At 39.0% G+C, this 26577-nt stretch overlaps 1 protein-coding gene across 1 annotated transcript in view; it reads left to right on the plus strand.

Annotated features, from left to right (window-relative positions):
• Positions 1 to 26577, plus strand: part of FOXO3 (forkhead box O3) — a 117116-nt gene that overhangs the window by 26862 nt on the left and 63677 nt on the right. The window lies entirely within an intron of this gene.

The raw sequence follows: 26577 nt of genomic DNA on the forward strand, positions 1-26577 counted from the left end.
TGCTTTCACATGTCTTCAGTTATTCCTGTGTTCACGAGGCTGCCCACCTCTTCTGCTTTCCCACTCCTTTTGTGATTTGAGCTTTAGAAATTCTTTCCTTCCAGGAACTTACAGTCCTTGTTAGTAGTCAGCAAAAATGCGTTTTAAATTCACCTGAAATTATTTTTCACCTAGGAGGTCGTGGAAGCATTAGTGGTTTTCTGGAATGGAGGTGTGGTGGAAGCATGAGTGTTTGCGTGTGGGAAGAGGGTATGTGTCCTTAGATAATTGTGCCATGGTTCCTCACACCTGTCTAAGCCTCTGTGTGAATAGTAAAAGAAGGTGTCATGAACTCTGCTTCTGGCATTTGTCTGCCACAGCTGGGGCCTAGGGTTGCACATTTGTTGTGGTTTCTGAGTCTCTGAGAAGCCATTTGTTGAGAATGGTCGTGCGACTGGTAATTCAGCGGGTGAGGGGCGAAGGATGGTTCTCAGCACTTTCACCATTCTCCAGTCTTGAATCTCAATCCCATTAGAAATGAGGGCATTTTCCTAGTGTGTTCACAGAGGAGTGGATGCATGCTTAGGAATGTATGATTTAGTGGGTAATTTGAACATCTAGGTATCAGGAATACTGTTGAGTGTTTTTAAAGTTCAAGTCCTCCATGTATCATCAAACCGGGCTCTAAGAAAGAATGAACTTGTTCTTAATGGATCATGTTAGCTGGATTTGGTTCAAGTGTTTTTTCTTAGAAGGGAGGATTACGCATTATAGTAACAAGATGTTCTTTTATTTCCTAGTTTATCAAAAGGTGTTGATTGTGAAATAGGGTGTGCAGATATTTTAGATCTTACTGTTTTTAAATAGATGAGTTCAAAAGAGCGAGAAAACGTTGTGTCAGAAGGTGAACTGTGCCAGAGGAGAACTAAATAATTGGGGTTGGGGGAGGGAAAAGTAAATATTCTTTTCCCTTGTTGTGTCTTTCTCTTGGACATCTATTGGTTGTGTGCTTGTGTTGTGTTTTTGTTAACTGGCTTTCTTAAGACTGCGAGGGCAGAGTGGAGAGGTGGTGCAGAGCTGTATGCAGATGTTCTTCCCTCTTTCTGGTTTTTCCCTCCCCAAAAAGTTGTTGGCAAATTAATTTCAAGGAAGCGGGGAGGGAAATGGGCCACTTGAGCTTTTTAGATTGGTGTGAGCTGTGTATTTGTTTACAAAATGAAAGCAGGTGAAGTTTGTGCAACTTTAGAGAAGAAAGGAGAGTCCCCTTTCTCCTCCTTCCCCTTCTCAGGAGAGTTGTTAGAAAATTGAAAGCTTATTTTATGCCCCTGTGGTTTAGAAGCCAAATAGAGAAAACTGCAGGCGAATGAGTAGAGTTTTGGCTTCTTGTTAATAGAATCAAGATGTGAACCGGCCTCCTGACCCCCGGCAGCGCCGTGCAGGTTCCTGGGGCTCCTGTAAGGTGAGCGGCCTCAGCCCCATTTCCCTCCGTGGGCTCGCCTCCCTCTCACGGCCCTTCTTCCCTGGGCTTGGCCCGGCTGATTTTGTCCTCCTGCCCCAGACTCTTAAGAATGTGCATGGCAGACCGGGGCTCTGCGTCCCTGGTGGTGGCCCCGGGAACCTCAGGGCCTGGCTGTCCTGTCGCAGTGACCAGGTGGGGGTAGTTAAGCACAGCCAGGCCCCGTCCCGAATCTGGCTTTGTTGGCGCTGGCAGAGACCCAGCTGTTTCCCAACCGCCTCCTGCCTCCCTTGTGCTGCGAGATAAGAACTAAGAACGGGCTTCACCTGAGCGGTTTTGTGCTTATACAAACCATTTCGGAACATGGTTAGTGGTCTGCAGTGTCAGGGAAAGTGTGTGATTTTGGTGGAGACATTTGGGATCCAGAGTATTTTCATGGTGGTTTCCCAAACAACACTAGCAAGAACTAAGAGTTCAGTTTATCCTCTTGGTATTTTAATATTGTTCTCAAGGAGAGTTTTTTTTTTTTTTTTGAGGCGTGACTTCCATCCTTCCCACTCCCCTCTGCCCCAAGCAGCTGGGTTTTGCAAACCTTTGTCAAGCCACACGTTGTTGAGGTCAAAAGCCTGCTGCTTGTTTTTGCTGAATTTATGAGAGGTGTGAGCATGTAGTGTTTTTAGGTAGGGCTGTGGAATGCAAATTGAGTTGTCAAGAATACTGGAAGTATTTCTGAAGAAGGAGATAGGGTGAAAATACTTTTCATTATAACTGTCACCTCTCTAACTCTTCAACTTGAGCTGAATTTAACAATATAGAAAAACTTTGGTGCTTATTATATTGAATTCATTTCCTAAGCACTGTCATTGTTTTATATGAAATACAGCATAAGTTTCGTTATTAAAAAACTCAACAAATGCTGTTGGGTACGGGGGACGCTTTTGCCCTTTCATTATTTGATGTTTTCTCTGTCTCAGAAACATGCCTTTCTAGAGGGGAGGGCAAGTTTGTTAATGCAATTCCCAAAGATTGGTTATTTACTCTAGGACAGAAGGGCATAGTGAGAGCAGAAACGTCATAGAAATCAGCCTTATGTTCTCCATTCCTAGGACTTCAGGATAAAACCTGCTTTTATGTTTACAGTAACTGCTGTCTAAGGGAGTTTTTGTACACATGTGAAATCATAATGACCTCTGTAAGACCACGTGTTATGAGTGCCTTGCTGGTGTTACCATGCCAAGCTGCCATTTTATCTTGTTAGTGATAAGCTTCATAGTTCTGCTGGAAATAGATTTTGTGTTAAGGCAAAATATAGGGTCAAGTATAGGATATTTCAAGATTCCAGTAAAATAAATATTTTATTTTACTTTTTAAATTTTTATTTATTTTTTGCCCGTGCTGCGTGGCTTGCGGGATCTTCGTTCCCCAACCAGGGCTTGAACCTGGGACACAGCAGTGGAAGCGCCAAGGGAACTCCCTAAAATAAGTATTTTAATGGTGGCAGCCTGGTTCTCTGTCATTCTGTCATACTCTGCCGAGACCCTGGTTCCTTCCTCTTGTCCTTTTTGTTTAAGCTAACCTTTTTGTTTTTCTTCCCCTGCAATGTTCTCTTTTTTTAGAATGCTCCCCAAACTTATAATCTGTCAGTATGTATTATTTTACCGTAAAGGTCAAATGCTTTATTTTCTACATGTCTCCTCTCCATTCCATTATCCCATAGCATTGAAAACATTTTTATAATACCATTTTTGCTATTTTTATGTATTATTAACAGAACCCTTTGAGAAAGTTGTACTGCCTACTCCAGAAAAATGTGGTTACATAAGACATTTTGCATGCAATTTGCATATAATTTCAGGGGTTTATGAATGCGGTAAGTCCCACCCGTGGACTTCTGGTTAATACCCTAATTTAAAAAAATACATTGCTCAAAGTAAAAGTAGGAATGTGGACTTGGAGATATAGGGGAAAAAAACCATGTCCAGATTACTTGAGAGTTATGGGTTGATGAACGATGAACATCTCAAGTATGTTTTGTAAGCAGGGAAGCAAAATGTTTGTTTGTGAAGGGGTGGGAAAATTTAAGCAGGAAATGGAAATCTCAGATAGGAGCACTGAGCAGGGCCATTCAGGGGAAAGAGGAGGTCACTGTGCACCTATCTAGAGGCAAAATTATAGGGTGTTTGGGAGAATCTAGAACCCTAGCCTAATCACACATTTTATTTTTTAAAAGATTTGTGGTTAGATGAGTTTGGAATATAATACACTATCACCCTTCAGGATCTTCAAGATGCATACATATCCGCAGGTTGAAGTCCCGGAGGACTCCTGCAGTAAAGAACCCTGTTCTACATGGTTTAATCCACCATCTCCCAGACAGTTTTAGGTCCACGGGATGCTTTCTGCAGAAAACAGTTATCAGCAGAACACATGTTGGAAAGTGAAATACCGGACTAGATAAACGTGTCCTTTCTAAGTTTTAGAGTCTGAGGTGTGGACAGTATCCTGAACCACAATAAGCAGAGAAAATCCCAAAAGATTAGAGAGAAAGTGTCACTGTGGAGGTGGCAGCAGCTAAGTGAGAACATAACTAGGCCATGCAGTTGTCTCTTCACATTGGCCCAAAGGGGACGTGCTAGAATGTGGGTGATGCCGTCGGACTGTGTTGAGAGGCACACAGCCCAGAGGTTGTGCGAGTTCCCACCATGGCTCCCTGAGAAAGGGAGAGCAGACCTGAGAGTGTCCAGTTCTTTTAGAAACGATGTCACCCATTAAATCCAGAGTCCACCAGGCTGAGACTAGGTAGTACACTTAGGTAGAAGAAAATTGCTTGTGACTCTGAGTGTAAAAGGCATTTTTCTTTTCAGCTGTGTGGATGCTCACGTAAGAGAAATTGCTTTCTTATTAAACAAAATGATTGTGCTGTGTTTAATGGGATCAGACATCTCCGTGCTGCCTTGTGGTGTTCATACTATTCTGGATAATGATTATGTGAAATTATGGATTCCGTGGGCTAAATTTAAGCCAAGCAGTACAGGACAAAGGGGTGCTTTGATTCTACTATGCATTGTTATCAGTCTCCTGGTTAGGTAACCCACGTTTTAATATGTTTCAAGGATTTTTTTTTTTAACACAGATATTCTGCAGTATTAATAGGCTTTGGTGGCTCATACCGTACACCTGTATGTGGCTGAGTTCAGCCATACCATGGGTGGTAGCTTTTTTGGGGACAAACCTCATGTTTCCTCTAATTTTTAATAAGCACATAGGTCTGCCTGGCTCTTGAGATGTGTCATAGAGTCCATCACATGCCACCTACTACAGTTCTAAAGAGGTACTAAAATTAGAATTCATGCTTCTTTTTTTTTTTTTTTTTTTTTAAGTTAGTGATTCTTCTTCCTTTGCTGAAACTACTCCTGGTCAGCAATATTTGTTAAATAACCTCTTCCAAACCCATAAATTCCGAGCTAGAGTTTGTGAACCTTCAACCTAAAGCAAGAAAGAAAAAACTTAATATAAACAATAGAAACATAATTCCTCTCATAGAGTTTTGAGGTTCCCAATTATTTGGTGAGGCTTGTATTTCCCTTTAAGGATCTGGTTCCCAAGCAGTTCATAATAATTCAGTATTGTGGGTTCTCTCTGCTTTAATTCTTGCCTTCCTCTGGATCCTCCTTTCTTCTATCTCCCCCAGTTTAGTGAGGGACCCCCCCACCACCTTGCTTCTCTCAGTTTGAAGCAGTCTTTTCGCCCCAGAATTGTGTTCTTCAGTGGATTCTTCATCTTCACTTGATGTGACTCTAATCTTAGTCCAGAGGAGGAAGGGATTGGCTGAATTCTGCTGACTCTTTGCTCCCCAGCTCTGTTGATACGGACACTCATAGGGTGGGGATGACAGGGGATTACCAAGCAGTTGCTGAGTGATAAACTGAAACTGAGGCAACCACAAGCAGGATGTGCAAAAAGGAGCCCCTGAGACACACTGACCCATTGCTCTGAACCAGCTCTCTGTGCTGGGCCTGCTGGGAAACAGGAGGAAAAATCTAGAGCTTTCTCTTGAGCAAAGTTGTTAAGTACAACATGAGTCAGAAGCGTAATTCCAAAAGGTTTGGGGCCATCCGGATTTGGGGGTGGGGTGGGGGAGGAGTGTTACACATTTTCTGGCGACTGACTTACTGGAAATTCACCATCATGGAAACAGAAATTTAGGGAAAGAATTCTGAATATTTTCTGGGAAGACTCCCATTCATGGAATTGGTTTGGCAGGCAAATGGCTTCCAGGAATGCCAACCAGATTTATAGCAAGATGAAGATGGTTGATAGTATCTTTTCCTTTTATTGCAACCTGGTGGTGGCTGGAAACCTCCACCCTAGGACAAGGGCCCTCTCTCTCCATACATGAACCTCCACTTCTTTATTCTTGGCTTTTCACTATGGCCAGGGAGAGATTTCTCAGAGTCTCATCTGTGCACATTCTTTTTCTCTCCCTTTTCTTTTTAGATGCAATTAATACAAAGATTACTAACAGTTATTATATAAGAAACTTAAGATGTAAACTCGAGATGTAATAAACTCTAATAAATTTGAGTTTATTAGAAAAATTGGGGCTTCCCTGGTGGCGCAGTGGTTGAGAGTCTGCCTGCCAATGCAGGGGACACGGGTTCGTGCCCCGGTCCGGGAGGATCCCACATGCCGTGGAGCGACTGGGACCGTGAGCCATGGCTGCTGAGCCTGCGCGTCCGGAGCCTGTGTTCCGCAATGGGAGAGGCCACAACAGTGAGAGGCCCGAGTACAGCAAAAAAAAGGAGAATAAGTCATGCCCATGTGGGGTTTATCCAGGGAATTTAAAGCTAATTTAACATTTGAACATTAAATACTGTAGTTCATCATATTTTTCAAAAAAATAAAGTAGAAGTAGAAAAACCATGAATGAGACCTGTTTGCATATTCCTAGATCAGAATAACTTTGCAAGAGTAGGTTGTTTTTTATTTCCTGTCCACCATCTTCCTTTTACCCTGATATTATTCCAGTTAATAAGTAAATGACCCTTCTGAATTGCAACAGGTTTGGGAATGTTCTTTAAAAGCATAACCTTTTTAAATGGGGATTTTCTTTTAAACAGGGCAGTTTTATATAAAAAGTATAATCCTGCTAGGTACTAACTTTATTGCTTATTTTAGGACCCCCAAATATTTAATTTGTATATATCTGTATGCTCTCAGCTATGTCTAGAATTGTGTGTGTGTGTGTGTTCTAGAATTTGTGTGTGTGTGTGTGTAGATATCACAACTAGAGTTTGTGGATTTAAGTTTTGAATTATTTTTCCTTTTTTGAATGGTGTTTACTATTTCGTTTAGGAAGTAGCATAAATATTTTAAGATCATAGGCTTTTCATAGTGCTTCTCATAATGATCTTTTATGCAGTATGTGCCTTGCCCTGGAACTCGATGGGAATTTTGTGTTTCTACAAAGATGCTTCTGGTCATTTCTCTTGGTGATCTGGAACAGAAGCCTTTCCCAAGTTTAATACATTTTTGACTGTACTTCAGTGGGTTTAGTTTTGTAAAACCCTTCTCCCACCCTCGAAAAATAAGTATCTGGGAAGCAAGCTCGCTCCACATCCGCCATATGAATTGTTTCTGTTAAGGGCTATCCCATTTCTTCAGACAGATTCCATCCTCTTCTTTCATCCCATTTATTCTTGACTGTGGTTGTGGATTGTCCCATTTCAAGTTTCCTTTCAGAGTGTAGCCACATTCCAGCAAGATGTTGGGTAGCTGGTTCTTTCCTAAAAGACCCACCTGGCTATACCAGCCCTCTGTTTGGGCAAAAGATTGAGTTGCTGCCCAGCACCACTTGCCCCTAGATATAGTTGTCTTTCCAGGCTTCTGAGGGGTAAGCCATTTACTTACTTAATTTTTTTTCTTTCTTTCTTTCTTATTGAGATATAATGGACATATAACATTGTATTAGTTTTAGGTGTACAACATAATGATCTGATATATGTATATCATTTTGAAATACTACCACAATAAGTTTAGTTAACTTCCATCACCATACATAGTTGTACTTTTTTTTTTTTAAAGCCATTCACTTATTTAAGAGACTACTGACAAAACCTTATTACTTGGGAGGATTAGCTTAACACAAATTGGTACTGCAAAGATGTAATCCTTTTAAAAGTTTATTCTCTTTCATTATTAAAATATATGTGTTCGTTGAAGAAAATGTGAAAGCCATAGATTGCAAAAATGAAGAAAATAAAAATCACCTGTAATAGTGCCGTGTATTGTTAACATCTTAGTGTACTTACTTTCTGGTTGTTCGGTCGGCTAGTATTACGTATCATACCTATGGCCTTGAAACCTGGTTTTTCCTGCAAGCCTCAGGGACTTCGTAGTTTGATGTCTTGGTTAATTTTCATAAAAGGGATGGAATTATTGATACTTTTCCGTGTCATTAACAATCGTTAATGACTTCATTTAAAAAATTAAACATCTTATTTTGAGATAATTGTAGACTCACATGCAGTTGTAAGAAATAATACAGAGAGATCCCATGTGCCATTCCTAGATTCCCCAATGGCAATGTCTTGCAAAACTGTAGTGCACACAGCCAAGTTAGTGACATTGAGAAGTCAAGCTATAGAACATTTCTATCACAAGAATTCCTCCTGTTACTCTTTCTTTTATAGCCATACCCACCTGCTTTTATCGTCTCCACCCTGACCCCTGGCAACCACTCATCTGTTCTCCCTTTTTATAATTTAGTCATTTCAAGAATGTTATATTAGTGTATATAAGAACATATGTGTGAACATAAATTTTCATTTTACTGGGCTAACTGTCCAATGACTTCATTTTAATGATGGCATAATATTTCATTATCTCACATTGTTTTTCATTGTATGTTTTCACTTAGCATAATGCCCTCCAAATCTATCCATGTTGCTGCAAATGGCAAAATTTTGTTCTTATTTTTATGGCTGAGTAGTATTCCATTGTGTATATATACCACATCGTCTTTATCCACTCATCTGTGATGGACACTTAGGTTATTTCCATATCTTGGAAATTGTAAATAATGCTGCTGTTAACATTGGGGTGCAAGTATCTTTTAGAGTTATAGTTAAGTCTTTATGCACATCTCCTTTTATTTCTAAAAGTGGGATTGATGCATCAGACTATGCATAATTTTAAAGCTTTGCTTTTCTTCCTAGTACCTCTCTTTTTTTCTTTCATAAAAACCTGCTAGACTGTTACCAGCAGTGCCCATTTCTCATGCCCTTGCCAACACGGAGCATTATTACTTTAAAAAAGTCTTTGTAAATTTCTACCTTACCCCGATAGCAGCGTAAACACAGCTTGACTGTTGGCTTTCCAGTCCCACTTGCCTAAGAAAGTCTTTTAGAATAACCAAGTCACCACCAAGACCTTGTTCTGTGTGAGGTTTGGGAATCGGCTAAAGTGGTTTTGGAGAGCCTCAGAAGACTTGGTCTAAGATAGGTACAAAGAATTATAAGAAATCACTCTGAGTCCACCTGTTTCTATATGTTGTCTTCTGTTGTACCTCATATTCACCCAGAAGAACTAGACAGGACCTTAAGAAAAGAAAAACCTTTGAGATGTGAAGCACTGTTTATAAAAGCTCATAAACAATATAGGAGTATGTGTGTGTGTCTATGTGTGTTATGCCCATTTGAAGCTCTTAGAGATGAGATGAGATTTAAGTATAGACTTAAGGGAGCTGTTAAGTATATAGAGAGGTGAGATGCTTTTCTTTCTCCTTCTTACACTAAAGTATTTTCGTGTTTCTCTCAGTGTGACTAGGCAGTGATTTTCAGGGAATAAGATGAGGTTAAGAATATATGTCTACTAAAACCCAGGAAATGTATTTGTGTCTTACTGAGATAAATGACATCTTTGGTTTGAAGATTACTTTCTGGTTGGAATGTGGCAAACTGACGTTCCTTCCAGTGTAAGACTTTTTTCCTTATTGTGTTCCAAGCTCTATAGTTATTTGTTTTCTTCTTTACCGGTGGTACCATATATAAGATGAATCAGACTGATTTCCGTAAAAATTGTTTTACTCTTAGAATGGCAGATCACTCTTACAGAAGGTTGGGTGATTTCAGAAGAGATTGTGCCCACTAACTCATTTGGTGCTAAATTAATGTGATGAAGACAGACCCCATTCTTACAAATAAATGAATAAAGGAGGCTGGCAGAATCTGCCATTTCTCTTTTTAAAGTTATAAGAAGTTCTTATTCATTTTGCCATTTAAATACCTTATACAGATTCATAGCTGAAGACTAGTAACGAGTGTAACAAAATGAGTAGATTAAGTAAGGTGACATCCATGAAGACTATTCACTTTTTCAGGGATGATAGAGAAAACGTTCTCTTTCTGTGTCATATTTTTCCAATTTATCATGATTCTTAACAGCATTGGTGATCTTAGAATTAAGTACCTAGAACATTCACATGCACTGTGGCCTAGGAAAGAAAATAGAGTATTGAACATCACGTGGTTTGTTCTTATCTCTAGGTATATATAACCTGAGAATGCAGGAAGGGGGCTCTGCTTAATGGGGGAGAGAGGGGTGATCCCTTGGGGAGTTTTGGGTAAAGTACAGCCTTTCCCAAATTGAGTGTGTATCATCATTTTCCTTCATGGCAGTAGGAGGAATCTGGAATCTATCAACTTAATTGAAGCTCAGAGCTTAGTTCTATTTTTGAAATTAAAATTTTTCTCTACATGGTACATTATAGGCAATTTAAAAATTTTAACAGAAGTATTTTTGTAATGATCATGAAAATATCTACAGGTCTGAGAACTCCTAGAAGAATCTTTGACTATGAAATTGACTAGGAATGGTGACTTAAGCTACCCTGAAAGAGTATGATTTGCTTTTGATCAAATGCAAACAGCAGTATCAGACTCCCAGACCATTTTGACTAAAATGATGATGTTTGATTCTAATCTGAGTGGTTATTAGGAGATGATTCAGCGTCATGCAGAATTAGTTTATTGAGGAGGTCAGAAGGTGCTAGAGGAGATGTATTATATAGATATTTCAGGAAAGTTTTGCTTATGAAAATCTAGAATTATGGTGGATGTAATAAGTAATAAAAAGGAATGGAAAGACAGCAGTACATATCTTGGTGACTAAATGAGGTGAAAATTTTTGTTTTCCTTTGACCTCTTCAGTGAGAGGTTAAATTGTTGTGGATTTTTGTACCTTTGGATGACTGTGTGGAAGACTTCCTGACATATTTTTTTGTTCTTGAATTTAGGTAGCATTTATCAGCATCGTGCCTTTGCCTGAAGTGAGTGAATGAATAGTCCTGTTTTAAACTTTATTGGAGTGTGGAGGTTTCACATGATTTATTAGTACATCATGTTTGACATTGACCTATTTGTGAACAAGGAATATTCAGTTCACATTCATTTTTCATTATTGTGTTCGAACAACAAATAAATGTTACAGTTTTAGGGTCTGTGCTTGAACTGAAGTTGAACAACAGCCTGCGACTTCAGCCAGAGAAAACAGTATGTAGTATGAGGTTGAGGTAGGACAGACAATTATGTTCAAAGGAGAAGTCACAAGATGCAATTATTTTGTAAAATGTGGTACTTTCATATCACTCAAAAGACCGGAGGACTTCCCTGGTGGCGCAGTGGCTAAGAATCCACCTGCCAATGCAGGGGACATGGGTTCGAGCCCTGGTCCGGGAAGATCCCACATGCCGCGGAGCAACTAAGCCCGTGTGCCACAACTACTGAGCCTGCGCTCTAGAGCCCGCGAGCCACAACTACTGAGCCCACGTGCCACAATTACTGAAGCCCGCGCGCCTAGAGCCCGTGCTCTGTAACAAGAGAAGCCACCGCAATGAGAAGCCCATGCACCGCAACAGAGTAGCCCCCGCTCTCCACAACTAGAGACAAGTCCGTGCGCAGCAACAAAGACCCAGTGCAGCCAAAAAAAAAGACCAGAAAAAAAGTTTTTTTTAATCTTATAATGTGAACATGTGATGATTGATAATTAATTTGCTTTGCAGATTATCTTTGGTAAAATGTTTTGGATTTTTTAAATATAAGAATTGCAAGTAAATTAAGACAGTTTGTGTCTTAACAAACTTTGGTCCAGGCAAGTTTGGTCTGAAACGGAACAATATAAATTTAAGAGAGGTGGGGCAGGATGGGAACACAGCTAATTTGGTATTAAGGGTTTGAGGACCAGAATTCTGTGATCAAAGCCTCTTTCTTGGTTGTCAATGATGTTCTTCTCAGTTAATGACTAATTGCTGCTCTTGCCTAGAAATCCAGAAACTCTGGAGATGAGGAATTCTTTCTGAAACTAATTCCACAGTACATCACCCCTTTTGTTCACTGCCACGGACTGTACCCTGGCTTCTCTTCCCAAGGGCAGTTTGTTGTTGGCATGTCTGTCTGGGAGGGTGGTGTTTTCTGCATAGTAATCAGGCTTCTGCAATTGTGACCTTCCTCCCCCTCGCCTTAAACTCTTTGGGTTCTTGACACACACCTTATAAACTCTTCTGTTCTTGCCACGGGTAGAACAAAAATCAAAAGGAGAACAGGAGAAAAAAAGTTTTCTCAAATTTGATGTGTCTGCATAGTTCTGCCATGCTGTGATTAAGGAAACCCCATTAAAAACTTTCTTCTTCTTCTTCCCAGGAAGCAGCCTTGTGAACAGGCAGGTTCAGAAAGCCAGGGAGCCACAACTTTTTCCAGTGCTTTTACCAGCCAGTCCTACTTCTACCAAGGGTTTAGTGATCGTTCTGCATGTTTTAAGTAGTTAAAATGTGTATTTTAATCACCGTTAGCACCTGCTGACTTGCACAGCTGGCTACTTGGCCACTGTTGTGTGTGATTTTCATTTTTGTTACCCTCTGTGACACCAGGGGGTCAGGATGAGGGTCCCATAAAGATAGCTCAACGGGAGTATATTGAAGAGGCTAATGGTAATTCAACCAGCAAGTGTTCATGTTGGGCTTTGTTTTTTGTTTTGCTATGTTTAAAAAACAAATGAACCCCCCCAAGGTACTAGAATATTGAGGGGCAAGGTATTGTCATAGGTTTTCAGACTCATGGAATTTAGAACTGGACTTTTTTTTTTTTAATAATTTTTTTTTTTTTAAAGAAGATGTTGGGGGTAGGAGTTTATTAATTAATTAATTTATTTTTGCTGTGTTGGGTCTTCGTTTCTGTGCGAGGGCTTCCTCTAGGTGTGGCAAGCGGGGCCCACTCTTCATCGCGGTGCGCGGGTCTCTCACTATCGCGGCCTCTCCTGTTGCGGAGCACAGGCTCCAGATGCGCAGGCTCAGCAGCTGTGGCTCACGGGCCCAGTTGCTCCACAGCATGTGGGATCCTCCCAGACCAGGGCTCGAACCTGTGTCCCCTGCATGAGCAGGCAGATTCTCAACTGCTACGCCACCAGGGAAGCCCTAGAACTGGACTTTAATTTATAGTCTGTTTTGTCTTTCCTACCCAAAAGGACATACTTAGGAGATGAAAAGTTTGTTGTTTGTTTTTGTTTTTAAATCACTAGTTGAAATACTGTAGAAGAATAATATTTCCTACATTCCTTTATCAGAAACTTGTTTCGCTAATACCGTGTTTTCTGATCCTGGTAAGGTTTTATGTCTTGAAGATTGGATTGTAAGATGCTTTTGTTTCAAACCCTGTTTGTCTTGCTCTATTCAGATGCCCAGGTGACTGTGGATGAATTCTGCTCAGTCTCCAAAGCCTAACGGAGGCTCCATATTCTTGTTTGTCTGCCATCCTGACATGTAGTAATATATAAGCATCCTTTAACGGCTCACAGATTAAGTTCTCTGGATGCTTTACTTCAGATGTTAAGGGAGAAATTTATTCATTCACTCAATAAATGTTTATTGATGCCTACTATGTGGCAGGCACTGAAATGTGTATTCTTTGACAGTGGCTTATCCTGGAAGAACTAATCTTGATCATTACCAGTGTCTTGGTTCATGACAACAGCAGTTTGAGAGTTGATGGCAGGTCTGGCCTTCAGTACTGTTTATCCTATTTGCTGCCATTTTCCAAGGACCTTAGTATCATAGAATGTCAGAGTTGAAAGATATGTAGAAATTCTAATCTAGTTCCCTCATTTTATTCATCAGGGGTAATGTAGAATTTCATATGCGTGGTCCCAGTTGGCCTCAAGATCACCTTAAGTTTCTCTGTTTTAAGCATGTCTCTTTTATACTCAGAATCATCCTTAAAATGCTTCAGTTGAGTGAAATCTCTAGTTCAGCCTCTTGGAAAACTTGATGCGTGGATAAATGGGCACTCCTACTTAAACATGATTGAGAATTGGCTATCACAGACCTATTTTCTAGTATTACAAGTAGTTCTACCAAAGAGGCTTATTCTAACTGGGAATTATCTTTTTTCCTCCAGAGGGAAATGGAACATGGACTGGATTAGAAACACAGTCTGAACAAAAGTAGGAGGCTACTCAAAGAACTTTTCAGAACTTGGGTAAAGAAGAGAAAAGCCAGCCATTTTCTGATGCTCCTGCAGTTCTCCATCAAAAACACAATCCAGAAACAAAAATACCCTGACAGAAATCAGGAAACCAAATATCCTACCTGCTAGCCAACTCTAGAGGTTCTGAACAGAGTGTACCATTGAGGATCCCTTTTAGCTGTCTTTGGGTTTATTTGAAAACCACTCCAGTGTGTGTTTATAATAGGAAAACAATTTAAAAGCTCTTCTTTTGGCCTTGATACTTTTATAGGGTTTAGCATTGCTAATCGTCAGTTCTTCAACGTTTGAAGAGAAGCATGCTATTCTCAGAGCAAAAAAAATAAAATAAGAAGCTTAACTTTTCCTTTACTTCTATCCTCCCAGGGTCAGAAAACTGGCCCTGAATTCCCTGGACAGATTTGTTTCAACCTCAGGAGAGTAGCTTCGGCAGTTAATGCTCAGCAGTATAGTGTGTTTCCTTTTGTTAACACTGAAGTAGCCAGAGTGCTTCCTCCAGCTGTGAGTGTCTGTTCGCTGGACCTCAAGATTTTGCCATAATCCAAATGGACAGTTACCAGAGGACATGATGCAGAAGAGGTTATTGCAGGTTTGTTCTTAAATGTCTTTAAGATCAGCCTACCGTAATTCATATTCAGTAAAGCGGTGGTTTATAACTGGTAAGCTGAGTAAATGGCTTATCTCTGAGCCTTATTATTTTTAGCTTTTCCCCCAAAATGAATTGTGAATCATCATGTCACTTCCAAAAGGTTTTGTTTCAGTGAGGCCTTAGAGACAAGACAGGTCCCTGGAGTTGTTCTGGAAGAAGGCGATGGGTAGGATTGGTAGTGCTGACTGGGGGTAGTGTCCACCATTCATGGAGAGTACCCTGGTGTCCACAGGGCTGGGTTCTAGGCCAGGCACAGCTGCTTGGTAGCTGAATGATCTCAGGCAGAGCTGTAAAGCACTGGGTCTTGATCTCTTTAGGTTTTTTTTAGGTTTTTTTTTGGTAATTTTATTTATTTATTTATTTATTGGTTGCATTGGGTCTTTGTTGCTGCACGCAGCTTTCTCTCTAGTTGCAGTGAGCGGGGGCTGCTCTTGGTTGCAGTGCGTGGGCTTCTCATTGCAGTGCCTTCTCTTGTTGTGGAGCATGGGCTCTAGGCACACGGGCTTCAGTAGTTGCAGCACGCAGGCTCAGTAGTTGTGGCTCACAGGCTCTAGAGCGCAGGCTCAGTAGTTGTGGCGCACAGGCTTAGTTGCTCCATGGCGTGTGGGATCTTCCTGGACCAGGGATCAAACCCATGTCCCCTGCACTTTGCATTAACCACTGTGCCACCAGGGAAGTCCGTCTTTAGTTTTAACATTAGCCCAAACACTGTCCTGTCTACTTCTTTCAAGGTGGTGATGAGCACAGAGTATTGAGATTGAAGGTGGTTTTGTTAAGAAGGGAAGCAGAGGTACCAGAATAGGCAAGTGAATTTGTTCTCACTGTATCTCTCTCTAAATAACTTTATGGATCACTTTTAGGGTGGAGGTATTTGTGTTTCTGGGTCAGCCACATGGACCAACAAAGTGACCTCTTAATTTGGAAGCAGTGTTGTTCTCACCTGTTTCTTCATGTCAAACCCCTTTAGCAGTACACATCATCGCAGGTCCTTCAGTTGTAGCTTAGGGCTGACAACATACGTACGTGCCGGTAACATGCCTAGAGGACTTGACTGTTGACCACAGGGATGCTTGTTGCCTAGGCTAGAGTCCTTTCGTTAAGCTCAGGAAACGTGCACCTTGGATTTAAAAAATATACGCACAGTCAGACAAAGACAAATACTGTATGATGTAATATATGGAATCTAAAAAATAAAACAAACTAGTGAATATAACAAAAAGGAAACAGATTCACAGATACAGAGAACAAACTAGTGGTCACCAGTGGAGAGAGGGATGGGGACCTGATGGAGGGAGGGGATTAAGAGGTACAAACTACTTATGTGTATAAAAAAAAAATATATATATATATATACACACACACACACATATGTACTGTATACTTTTGAGAAGAAAAATGTTGGGGTGGGGAACCTTTTATAACCCTCCTATTTTATGTGAGTTCCTTGCAGATTTGATCATATGCATATTAAATATTTACTTAGCTACATTAAGAGAGTTTGTTCTTTGTTTTATGTGTTTTGTTTTTATCTGTACGTGGGCATCATAATGACTTTTTTTTTTTTTTGCGGTAAGCGGGCCTCTCACCGTTGTGGCCTCTCCTGTTGCGGAGCACAGGCTCCAGATGCGCAGGCTCAGCGGCCATGGCTCACGGGCCCAGCCGCTCAGTGGCATGTGGGATCTTCCCGGACCGGGGCACGAACCCGTGTTCCTTGCATCGGCAGGCGGACTCTCAACCACTGCACCACCAGGGAAGCCGTTGACTATTTTAAATTATTACTTTAGGAGGACAAGGATTGGATGGATTTATAATATTTTTTAACTATTTCCCTGTTGGAGAGCCCTTGTTTTTTCCCCTTTATTTTAGTGTTCGTTAATATTATAGTTATTGTTTTTTGTAATTTTAAAATAAAAGGACTGCATCTAAGAGTCTTGTAAATAGCTAAGTTTCTAATTGGGGACTCCTGATCAGGAAATTAGCTGCAGGGCAATTTGGCCCACAAGAAACGCAGTAGAATTAAGAGAGGAGAATTCAGTGTTAAGTCTGTACAGATGAGAGTCATGAGACTGGACCTCTCAGCCTAACAGGCTGAGTCTCTTCACCTTTGTGCTCTGAGTCAAAGAGGAAAAGAGAATAGATAAAGGACTGGTGGCGGGGGTTTTTGAAAGAGAGAAATACCTTCCCGTTCTGTGTCCTTTACAAGTAGATATAAGGTATGGGGGTAGGGTGTGGGCATATAAGAGCAGTTCAAACAATTCAGAGAACAAGCCCCACATTTTTCTCACATTTATGTTTTTTGTTCCTGTTCCCTAACGCCACTCCCCACCCGCACCTACACCAATTTGTGACCCAAGGAGGATAAAGATTTTTTTCCCTACCATCCTACTGTTTGAAGTATTTGTATAATTTTACACTGAAATAAAATTCTCTCTTAAAAAACAAAAACCTATGGTGATTTAGTTTGAAATTCACCCATGGAAAAAATTCATCAAATGTATTGAGTTGTATAATTTGAATACATTAAAACTTTAACAATTTAAGTGTAAAATTTGTGTTTTAATAAATGTGTACAGTTGTGTAACTAACATCACAATCGTGATGTAAAACATTTCAAACATTTTTATCAACCCCCAAAAGTCCCCTCATGCTCCTCCTTTTTTTGAGTCCCCTGCCCCTACTCCTGGCCCCTGGCAACATCTGAGCCTGCTTTTTGCTTTTTCTAGAATTTTATATAAACAGTCATACTGTATATAGCCTTTTGTGTTAGCTCCTTTCATTTAGCATAGTGCATTTGAGATTCATTCCTGTCTTTCTTTTATCAGTGGTTCATTCCTTTTAATTGCTAAGAAGTATTCCATTGTGTGAATATTCCATTATATAAATATAGCATAATATTTAATCCATTTACCAGTAGATGGACATTGGACATTTGAGTTGTTTCCAGTGTTTTTTTTTTTTTTTACTATTATGAATAAAGCTGCTAGGAATATTCATGTTCAAGTCTTTTTGAGGAACATGTTTTCATTTATTTGGGGTAAATAGCTAGGGAATAGGATTATGTATAGCGTATGCACCTTTATGAGAAACTGCCAAACTGCCAGACACCAAACCAGCCAAGTTTGAGAATTCTAGTTATTCCCCATCCTTTCCATCATTTGTAATTGTCAGTTATTTTACTTTTATCCATTGCAGAATGTACTAAGTGTGTAATGGTAGATATCCCATAGTTTTAATTTGCATTTGCTTAATTAATAATGTTAAGCATCTTTTCATGTGTTTATTTGTATTTCTTCTTTGCTCAAGTGTCTGTTGAGATCTTTGGCCGTTTTTAGAACTAGGAATATTTGTGTTCATACTATTCAGTTTCAAGAGTTCCTTATATTTTTTAATACAATTTTTTTTTCAGAAATAAAATTTGCAGTTTTTTTCCTGTCTCTGATTGCTTGCTCATTTTCTTAGCAGTGTCTTTTGAAGAACAAGTTTTTAATTTTGGGCAAGTCCAGTTTGTGCATTTTGTGTTGTAAGAAATTTTTGTCTAATCATGATGGTTTTTCTCTCTGTGTTTTTTTCCACAAGGTACATAGTTTTAGCTGTTAATTTTAAGTCTCTGATCCATTTGGAGTTAGTTTTAATGTATTGTTAATTTATCCATTGAGCTACCACCTTAGTGTATTTCTGGACTCTTTTTTTCTGTTTTATTGATGTACATATCTTATACCAATACCATACTGTCTTTATTACTGTGGCTTTATAATAAGTCTTGAAATCAGACAGTATAAGCCTTCCAAATTAGTTCTTTTTCAGAATTGTTTGGCTTTTTACTATTTTTTTGAGTTTTTTTTTTCTTTTTTAAAATCATGATTGGATATTGAATTTTATCTGATGCTTTTCCCACATTTATTGAGATGATTTTATGGTTTTTCTTTTTTAGTCTTTTAATATGATGCAATACATTGATTTTCACTGTTAAACCAACCTTGCATTCCTGAGTGAAATTCCACTTGGTTATGATATGTTATCTTTGTTGCTAGAGTCTCTAGCAACACAAAAAGCTAAAATTTTGTTAAGAATTTTTGTCTCTGTTATGATGAGAGATATTGATCTGTAAGTTTCTTATACTATCTTTGTCTGATTTTGGTATCAGGGTAATGGTAATCTTGTAAAATGAGTTGGAAATTGTTCCCACTTCTGCTTTCTGGTAGAATTTGTATTATCTTTTCCTAAAATGTTTGGCAGAATTCACCAGTGAATCCTTCAGAGCCTGGAGTTTTCTTTGTGAGGTTTTAAACTACTAATTTAATTTATCTAATAGACAGAGTTGCTATTATTGGCTTTTCTCTTTTTTCTTGAGTGAGTTTTGATAGTTTGTGTCTTTTCATAAATTTGTCCATTTCATCTGACTTGTCAAATTTTTGAGCATAAAGGTGTTTATATTATTCCATTATTATCCTTTTAATAAATGTATGATCTGTAGTGTTTTTGTTTTCATTCCTGGTGTTGATAATTTGTCTCATCTTTCTCTTTTTATGAGTCTGGGCAGAGTCATATGATATTATTGCTCTTCTCAAAGAATCAGCATTTGGTATCACTGATTTTTCTCTGTTGCTTTTATGTTTTTAGTTCCATACTTTCTGCTCTTTATTATTTGTTTCCTTTTGCTTGTAGGTTTAATTTGCTCTTTTTCTGATAACTTAAGATGGAAGCTTAGATCATTTATTTGAGACTTTTCTTCTTTCCTAATATAAACATTAAAAGATAATAAATTTCCTGCTAACACCTGCTTTAGCTGTATCTAACAATGTCTGTTTGTTTTTACACTCGGTTCAAACTATATTCTAATTTACCTTGTGATTTCTTCTTTGACCTATATAGTTTATTTAGAAGTGAATTTTTAAATTTCCAAGTGTTTGGAGGATTTTCCAGAAATCGTTCTATTATTGTTTTCTTAATCCTTTTGTGGTCAGAGAAACTACTTGGTATGATTTCAGTCCTTTTAAAATTTATTGCGAGTTGTTTCATGGCCTAGAATACGATCTCTCTTGGTGAATGTTTAATGTGTGCTTGAAAAGAATGTTATATGCTATTTTGGCTGGTGTGTTCTATAATTGCCAATTAGATCAAGATGGTCAGCTTCATTTCGGACCTCTTGTTCTGTCAATTGCTGTGAAAAAATTTTTGAAATATCCAGCTGTAGTTGTGGGCTTGTCTCCTCTTTTCAGGTCTATCTGTTTTTTTGGTTTTTTTTTTTGCGGTACGCGGGCCTCTCACTGTTGTGGCCTCTCCCGTTGCGAAGCGCAGGCTCTGGACGTGCAGGCTCAGCGGCCATGGCTCACGGGCCCAGCCGCTCCGCGGCATGTCTGATCCTCCCGGACCGGGGCACGAACCTGCGTCCCCTGCATCGGCAGGCGGACTCTCAACCACTGCGCCACCAGGGAAGCCCGGTCTATCTGTTTTTGCTTCTAGTATTTTGAAATTCTGTTACTGGCAAATAAACATTTAAGGTTATTATATCCTCTTGAAACGTTGACTCCTTTGTTATTATGGAATGTCCCTCTTCATCCTCACTATATAAATGTTGTGTTAGTTTCTACTGTATGGCAAAGTGAATCGGCTATACATATACATATATCCCCTTTGTTGGATTTCCTTCCCGTTTAGGTCACCACAGAGCATTGATTAGAGTTCCCTATGCTATATACAGTAGGTTCTCATTAGTTATCTATTTTATACATAGTATCAATAGTGTATATAAGTCAATCCCAATCTCCCAGTTCATCCCAGCCCAATATTTTTTGAGCTGGTATTAATACAGTTACTTCAGCTTTCCTTTGATTAGTGTTTGTGTGATATAGCTTTTTTCACTCCTTATACTTTTAGCCTATCTGTGTCTTTGTATTTAATCTTTCTATATGTATGTAGATAGCATGTAGTTGGGTCTTGTTTTTGTTATTGCTGTTGTTTGATCCAATCTGACAATCTTTGCATTTTATTTGGAGAGTTTTTTAAAAAGACCATTTCATATAATGTAGTTATGACTTGTCTGGGTTTAAAGCTACCATGCTGTAATTAGTTTTCTATTTTCCTATATGTTCTTTGTGTCCTTTCCCCTCTTGCCTGCCTTCTTTAGAGTTAAGTTGTTGTTGTTTAAATGAATCCCTGTTATCTCTACTCTTGGCTTTTTAGCTGTACCTCATTGTTATTTTATAACGGTTGCTGTAGGGTTTGTACATCTTTAACTGATTACAGTCAATCTTCAAATATACCACTTTACATAGAGTGTAAGATCCTTGAAACAATAAAGTGCCTTTCTCCCTTCCTGTTTAGTCCCACTTTACTTCTATGTATGTTGTAAACCCCATAATATTGTTATTTTGCTTTAAATAGTCATTACCTTTTAAAAAGATTGAAAATGAGAAAAAAATCCTTCGTATTTACCCAAGTATTGATAATTTTTGCCTCTTCATTCCTTTGTTTAAATTCAAATGTCCATCTATATGGTGTCATTTTCTTTTTGCTTGATGAACTTTCTTTTAACATTTCTTACAAGTGCAGCTCTGCTGGCAGTGAACTCTCCCAGCTTCTGTTTGTCTGAATAAGTCTTATATTATCTTCATTTTTACTAGGTATAGAATTCTAGGATGACAGCTTTTCTCCCTCCTTTGTTAAGGATGTTCATTCATTGTCTCCTGTCTTAAAATAGTTTCTGAAAAGCAGTTTGCTCTTGTTCTTTATTCTTTTTAATGTGTCTTTTTTTCTGTTTTTAATTTTTTTCTTTATTGCTAGTTCTGATATGGTGTACTTTTGTGTGGTTTCCCTTATATTTATTCTATTTAGGGTTTGTTAAATTTTCTTGGATCTGTGGGATTATAGTTTTTAATCAAAATTTTTAAAAATTTAGCCATTATTTTAAAATTATTTTTCCTGCCCTTTCCCTCTCTCCTCTTTTCGACCCCGATTTCATGTATTGACAGCTTAATATGGTCCCACAGGTCACTGATACTCTGTTCACTGATACTCTGTTAATTTGTTTTTCAGTCTTTTTCTCTCCGCTTCATTTTGGATAGTTTCTATTGTTGTGTCTTAAAGTTTACTGATCTTCTGCAATGTCTAATCTGCTATTAATCCCAACCAGTATATTTTTTATTTGAGATCTTATGTTTTTCTTCACTGGAAGTGCCACTGGATTTGTTTGCTTTGTATCTATCATTTCTCCACTTCCTTTTGCTCTGCCTTCCTACTGCATGGAGTATGTTTATAATAACTTTTTAACAGCTTTGTTGAGGCATATTGCACACTGGTATATAATTTATCCACTTAAAGTGTAGAAATCAATGGATTTTAGTATATAAACAGAGTTGTGCAACCATTGCCACAATCAAGTTTTAGAAAATTTTCATCACCCCGCAGAGAAATTCTGTACCCATTAGCAGTCCCTCCCCATGTTGTCCTACTCCTCTCTGGTCAACCACTAATCTACATTCTGCCTCTGTACATTTGATTATTCAGGACACTTCATATAAATGGAGTCATATAATGTATGGTCTTTTATGACTATTTTCTTTCACTTAGCATAATGGTTTCAAGGTTCATCCATGTTGTAGCAGGTATCAGTACTTCATTCTTTTTATTGCTGAATAATATTCCATTGTATGGATAATTCCACATTTTACTCATTCATCAGTTGATGGACATTTGGATTGTTTCTACTTTTTAACTATTATTTATAATGCTGCTATGAACACTTGTGTACAAGTTTTTGTGTGGACATACAGTTTTATTTCTCTTGAGTATATGCCTAGGAGTGGAATTGCTGGGTCATATTGTAACTCGATGTTTAACCTTTTAAGAAACTGCCAAACTATTTTCTAAAGAAGCTATGCCAGTATAATAACTTGCTTAATGCTCTTATCTGCTAATTCCGTCATCTCCTGTCATTTCTGGGTCTGTTTCTATTGATTGATTTTTGTGCTGGTTATGGGTCATAATTTCTTCTTCGTTTGCCTGCCTGATGGTTTTTGCTTGGATATCAGACATATATTGTTTGGGTGATAGATTTTGTTGTACTTCTTTAAGTAGTGCTGGACTTTGTTCTGGCATGCAGTTAAGTTACTGGCACTTAGTTGTATCATTTTGAAGCCATCTTTTAGGCTTCGTTAGGGTGGGTCTGGAGCAGTTGTTAGATTAGGGATGATTTAGCGCCAGTACTAAGGTGATACTCTAATGAGGATTTTTTTCTGATGCCATGTGTATTATTAATGAGTCACTGCCATTTTTGTTGGTGGAAACATGAACTATCCCTAGCCCTGTAGAGCTCTGGGACTTCTTAGACCAACTGCTTTCTGGTGCTTCTCTTCCCAACTTCAGGTAGTCTGCTGTCACACAGATCAGAACTCAACCTGACTCTAGGGGACCTCTGTGCTGCCCCTTCCTCCCAGGTGTGCTGCCCCCGCCTCCCAGGTGTGCTGCCCCTTCCTCCCAGGTGTGCTGCCCCACCAAATCTAGCCATCTTGGCCTCCCTGAATACTGATCTCTACCCTTTGACTCAATGTGACTACCATCTTCTGAGTTCCCCCTTCTCTGTGCTGTGGCTTGGAAGCTGCCTCCTAGCAGTAAGTTCAGGCAATCATAGGGCTTGCCTCACTTGTTTCAGTCTTCTCAGGAGTTAAGTTCTGTGCTGCCTGTTGTCCAGTGTCTGAAAACAATTGTTTCATATATTCTGTCTGGTTTTCTAGGTTACTCCCTTATGGCTGGAATCCATGATAAATGTGATGTCTGTGCCAAAATCTTTTACTACATTAACTGTTCAGAGCAGAGCCTGTTACAGGGAATAAAAAAAGGAGTCAGTATCACTGTGGCCCAAGGCAGAAAGCATTCCACCTATATACAGAAGTGGTACCTTCGCTTTCCAACTTAGGGCATTTGTGATTTAAAGAAGAGATACCTGGATCTTCAGTGTGCTAGTCATTGTTTGAGTAATGGCCTCTTTTAGTCATCCAACTAATATTTATTAAATACCCACTGAGTACTTGGTGCTCTGCTAGGCATTACTTCTCATTATTCCTACTTCTTAACAGTTAGAGTATAGCAAACAAATGAAATAAAAATAATTTTCCTATTCTGGTTACCGCTTGTATTCTTGGATTTATCTCTCAAGCTTTGACATTCAGAAACTGGAAGTGGAATATAGTATATTCTCAGCTGTAAAACTGATCTTATTTCTTCACTGGCCATCTGTTTATTTGTGTTCAAGGATAGCAAAAATTTCATAGCCACATCTGTACTATTTAATTACTTAGAACAATGAATGGGCTGGACCACGATTACCCCACTGTTGAAACAATTCCTCCTATAGGCTGTTGAAGTAGGATGCTAATACCTCTGATGGAGAATAAAGACCAGACCTACATAAGCATATGTTGTATGACTGTATCTGAAGTCATGAGGGTGTGATTAATGGTCCTTAAGAGGGTTCTTTTTTGTTTTTTTCTCTTCAGTTCCTTTTTTTAAACATTTATTTTATTATTTTATTTTTTTTAACATCTTTATTGGAGTATAATTGCTTTACAATGGTGTGTTAGTTTCTGCTTTATAACAAAGTGACTTAAGAGTTTTACTTTGACATGTCTTACTCTTAAATCTCACTTAGGCTTGGTTGCAAAGCCTGACAGATGAGTCTAACATACATGCCAAGCTAAGACATGTCCCTGCCTTCTTGGGAATCCCATTTCCTAAACCCGCCTGGGTTTCTCACAGGTTAAATTTTAGGACCAAACTTGCACGGAGTCATAGGGAATCTCCACAGATCATTCTTAGAGCAGAATAGCTAAATAACATTCTTTGCATGAGAGCACGGTTTATTTCCCAAACCAATTCTAACAGTGTCCTCTGTTAGATCTTTAAGTTAATTAAATCCTTTCATTATATTTTTGAGTTAGAAAACAGACCATGCTTGTATTCAGGAGCCCAGAGATACACAGCATCATTGACTGATTCCTGTCTGAGAAGTCTTGCATGGTTTCATGTTGCCTTTTTTATTTGTTTTTATGTGTGAAACATTTTCCTTAACACATTTAACAGTACTTAGTTATTTTTGCCTGTCCTTTTCCTTAAGTAGGAGGAAAATATTTGATGGTAAGTAGCCTCAGTTTATTCCATCTGGAATCTAGATGTTTCCCGTAGAAACTAAAGTTACCTGCTTTTTGCAGACAGGGCCCCTGTATTTCTTTACAGATGGAAGTACTTTATAGTGTTTTATAGGCGGAAGGGGCTGTGTGTGTTTGAAGGCATGATGCTTTTCTGGTGGAACTGGAATCATTTGTATTATGAAGCCATGTTTCTGAGTCTGAGGATGAGAACACCAAGTTATTTATCTTGGACAGAACTAGTAATTTGTTTATAGTAAGAGTCTTTTATTTTTCAATAGCAGCTGTTGTTGGCAGCTTATTACTAAAGATTTCAAGTTGTAGTCTTTAATTTGGGGTTGGAGTAGGAGAGAACAAAATTAAAATTATTAATGTTTTTACTTGATAAAAGTTGTTTTATTTGATACAGGGCCTAGCTGGTGTCTTTGTCACATAGTGTTTTATTACTGACACTCAGCAAATGATTCTGTCTGTGCCTGTGGCCTGCCCCAGTATCCCAGATGTAGGCATTTCTTAAATGTTTGAATGAAGGATACAACCAAAACGATTAAAATGCTTATTAAAATCACGTCTTATTTATATCTCCACTTCCAAAGAAAATTTTGGGGATAACTAGTATTTCAGTTGTTCACTTAGGATAATTCTGTTTGGATGGAGAATCTATGTTCTTATGAAATTGGAGTTTATGAAATAAGATTGGGAAGAAATAGAGTGTATAGCTGGGCACATCCTGTACTGCTTAGTGAATCAGCAGACTGGTGTAATCGCCATTAAGCGTTTTGGAAGCCAAGCTTGTATGTCCTTGCTCTGCCTGAATAGCTAGGAAGTTACCCATGAGGAGCAGCAGTTCATCCAGGATGTAGTTATCAGGGTGACGGAGTGGAGCTTCTGTTCATGTAAGCAAGCGGCTGCCTTACTCACTAACTGCTTGTGTGAGTCCCAGAGACATCAGATGCCATCAAAACCAAATCGGGGCCCTTCCTTGGTCATTTTTAAGGCCATGTCAGGAGTCACATTCAAAATACAATTTGCAAGGCAACACCCAGAAGAAAGAATTACATATATGTGTAGTGCATGATATACCTCAGCTACTACAGGGAAAAAAATCACTAGAATGAATCTCTCACCTCATTGGCCAAATTTAGTCCAGTACAGACCCGCTTTGGAAGGAGTAGATGGATCATTAGGAAGAAAATGCCTGAAAAAAGTGAAATCCAAACCTAGGGCCAAATTAGGCGTTCATATCCTCCTGCCCTTGTAAAGTATAAAGCCTTTTAAGTGTTCTTAAATGGTATGCAGAAGACTGTGTACATGGACATTTTTCTGGGAAGTGGCGGTATAGCCTTCACCAGACTCTCAGAAGAGTCCATAACTCCACAGGGTGAGGATCCACTGACCTAGAGCAATGGTGTGGTTGTGAGAAGAAAGTTAAAGCTTTGAGCCCATCAGAAAAATTTTGATTTCTTCCACTTATCCCTGGAAGAAAAACCAGCATTTATTGGCCTTCAGCTGTGCCTGCCTGCAGAAGCCCCTCATTCCAGCCTCTAAATCCTTTGAAGGAAAGACTATGATTTCCCTTGTGGGCAGTAATGTTTCCAATAGCTGATCAGGCTGCTGTGAGACAGGGAGCTAATTTTTAAAGAACTTTTTGCTTTGGAAGCACTTTTTCTTCTCCTTTGCCAACCCCAGTTCTTGGCCTTCCTTGAGAATCCTGGCAGTCTGCCAGTCCTCAGCGCTCTGGCCCTTTTGCACTCCTGCGGTGTTGTGGCCTTTAGCACAGCATTCATTGTACATTGGTTACATAGGAGTCTGGAATTA

Source organism: Neophocaena asiaeorientalis, unplaced genomic scaffold (assembly GCF_003031525.2).
Source record: "Neophocaena asiaeorientalis asiaeorientalis breed wild unplaced genomic scaffold, Neophocaena_asiaeorientalis_V1.1 scaffold105, whole genome shotgun sequence".
NCBI classification, from domain to species: Eukaryota; Metazoa; Chordata; class Mammalia; order Artiodactyla; family Phocoenidae; genus Neophocaena; species Neophocaena asiaeorientalis.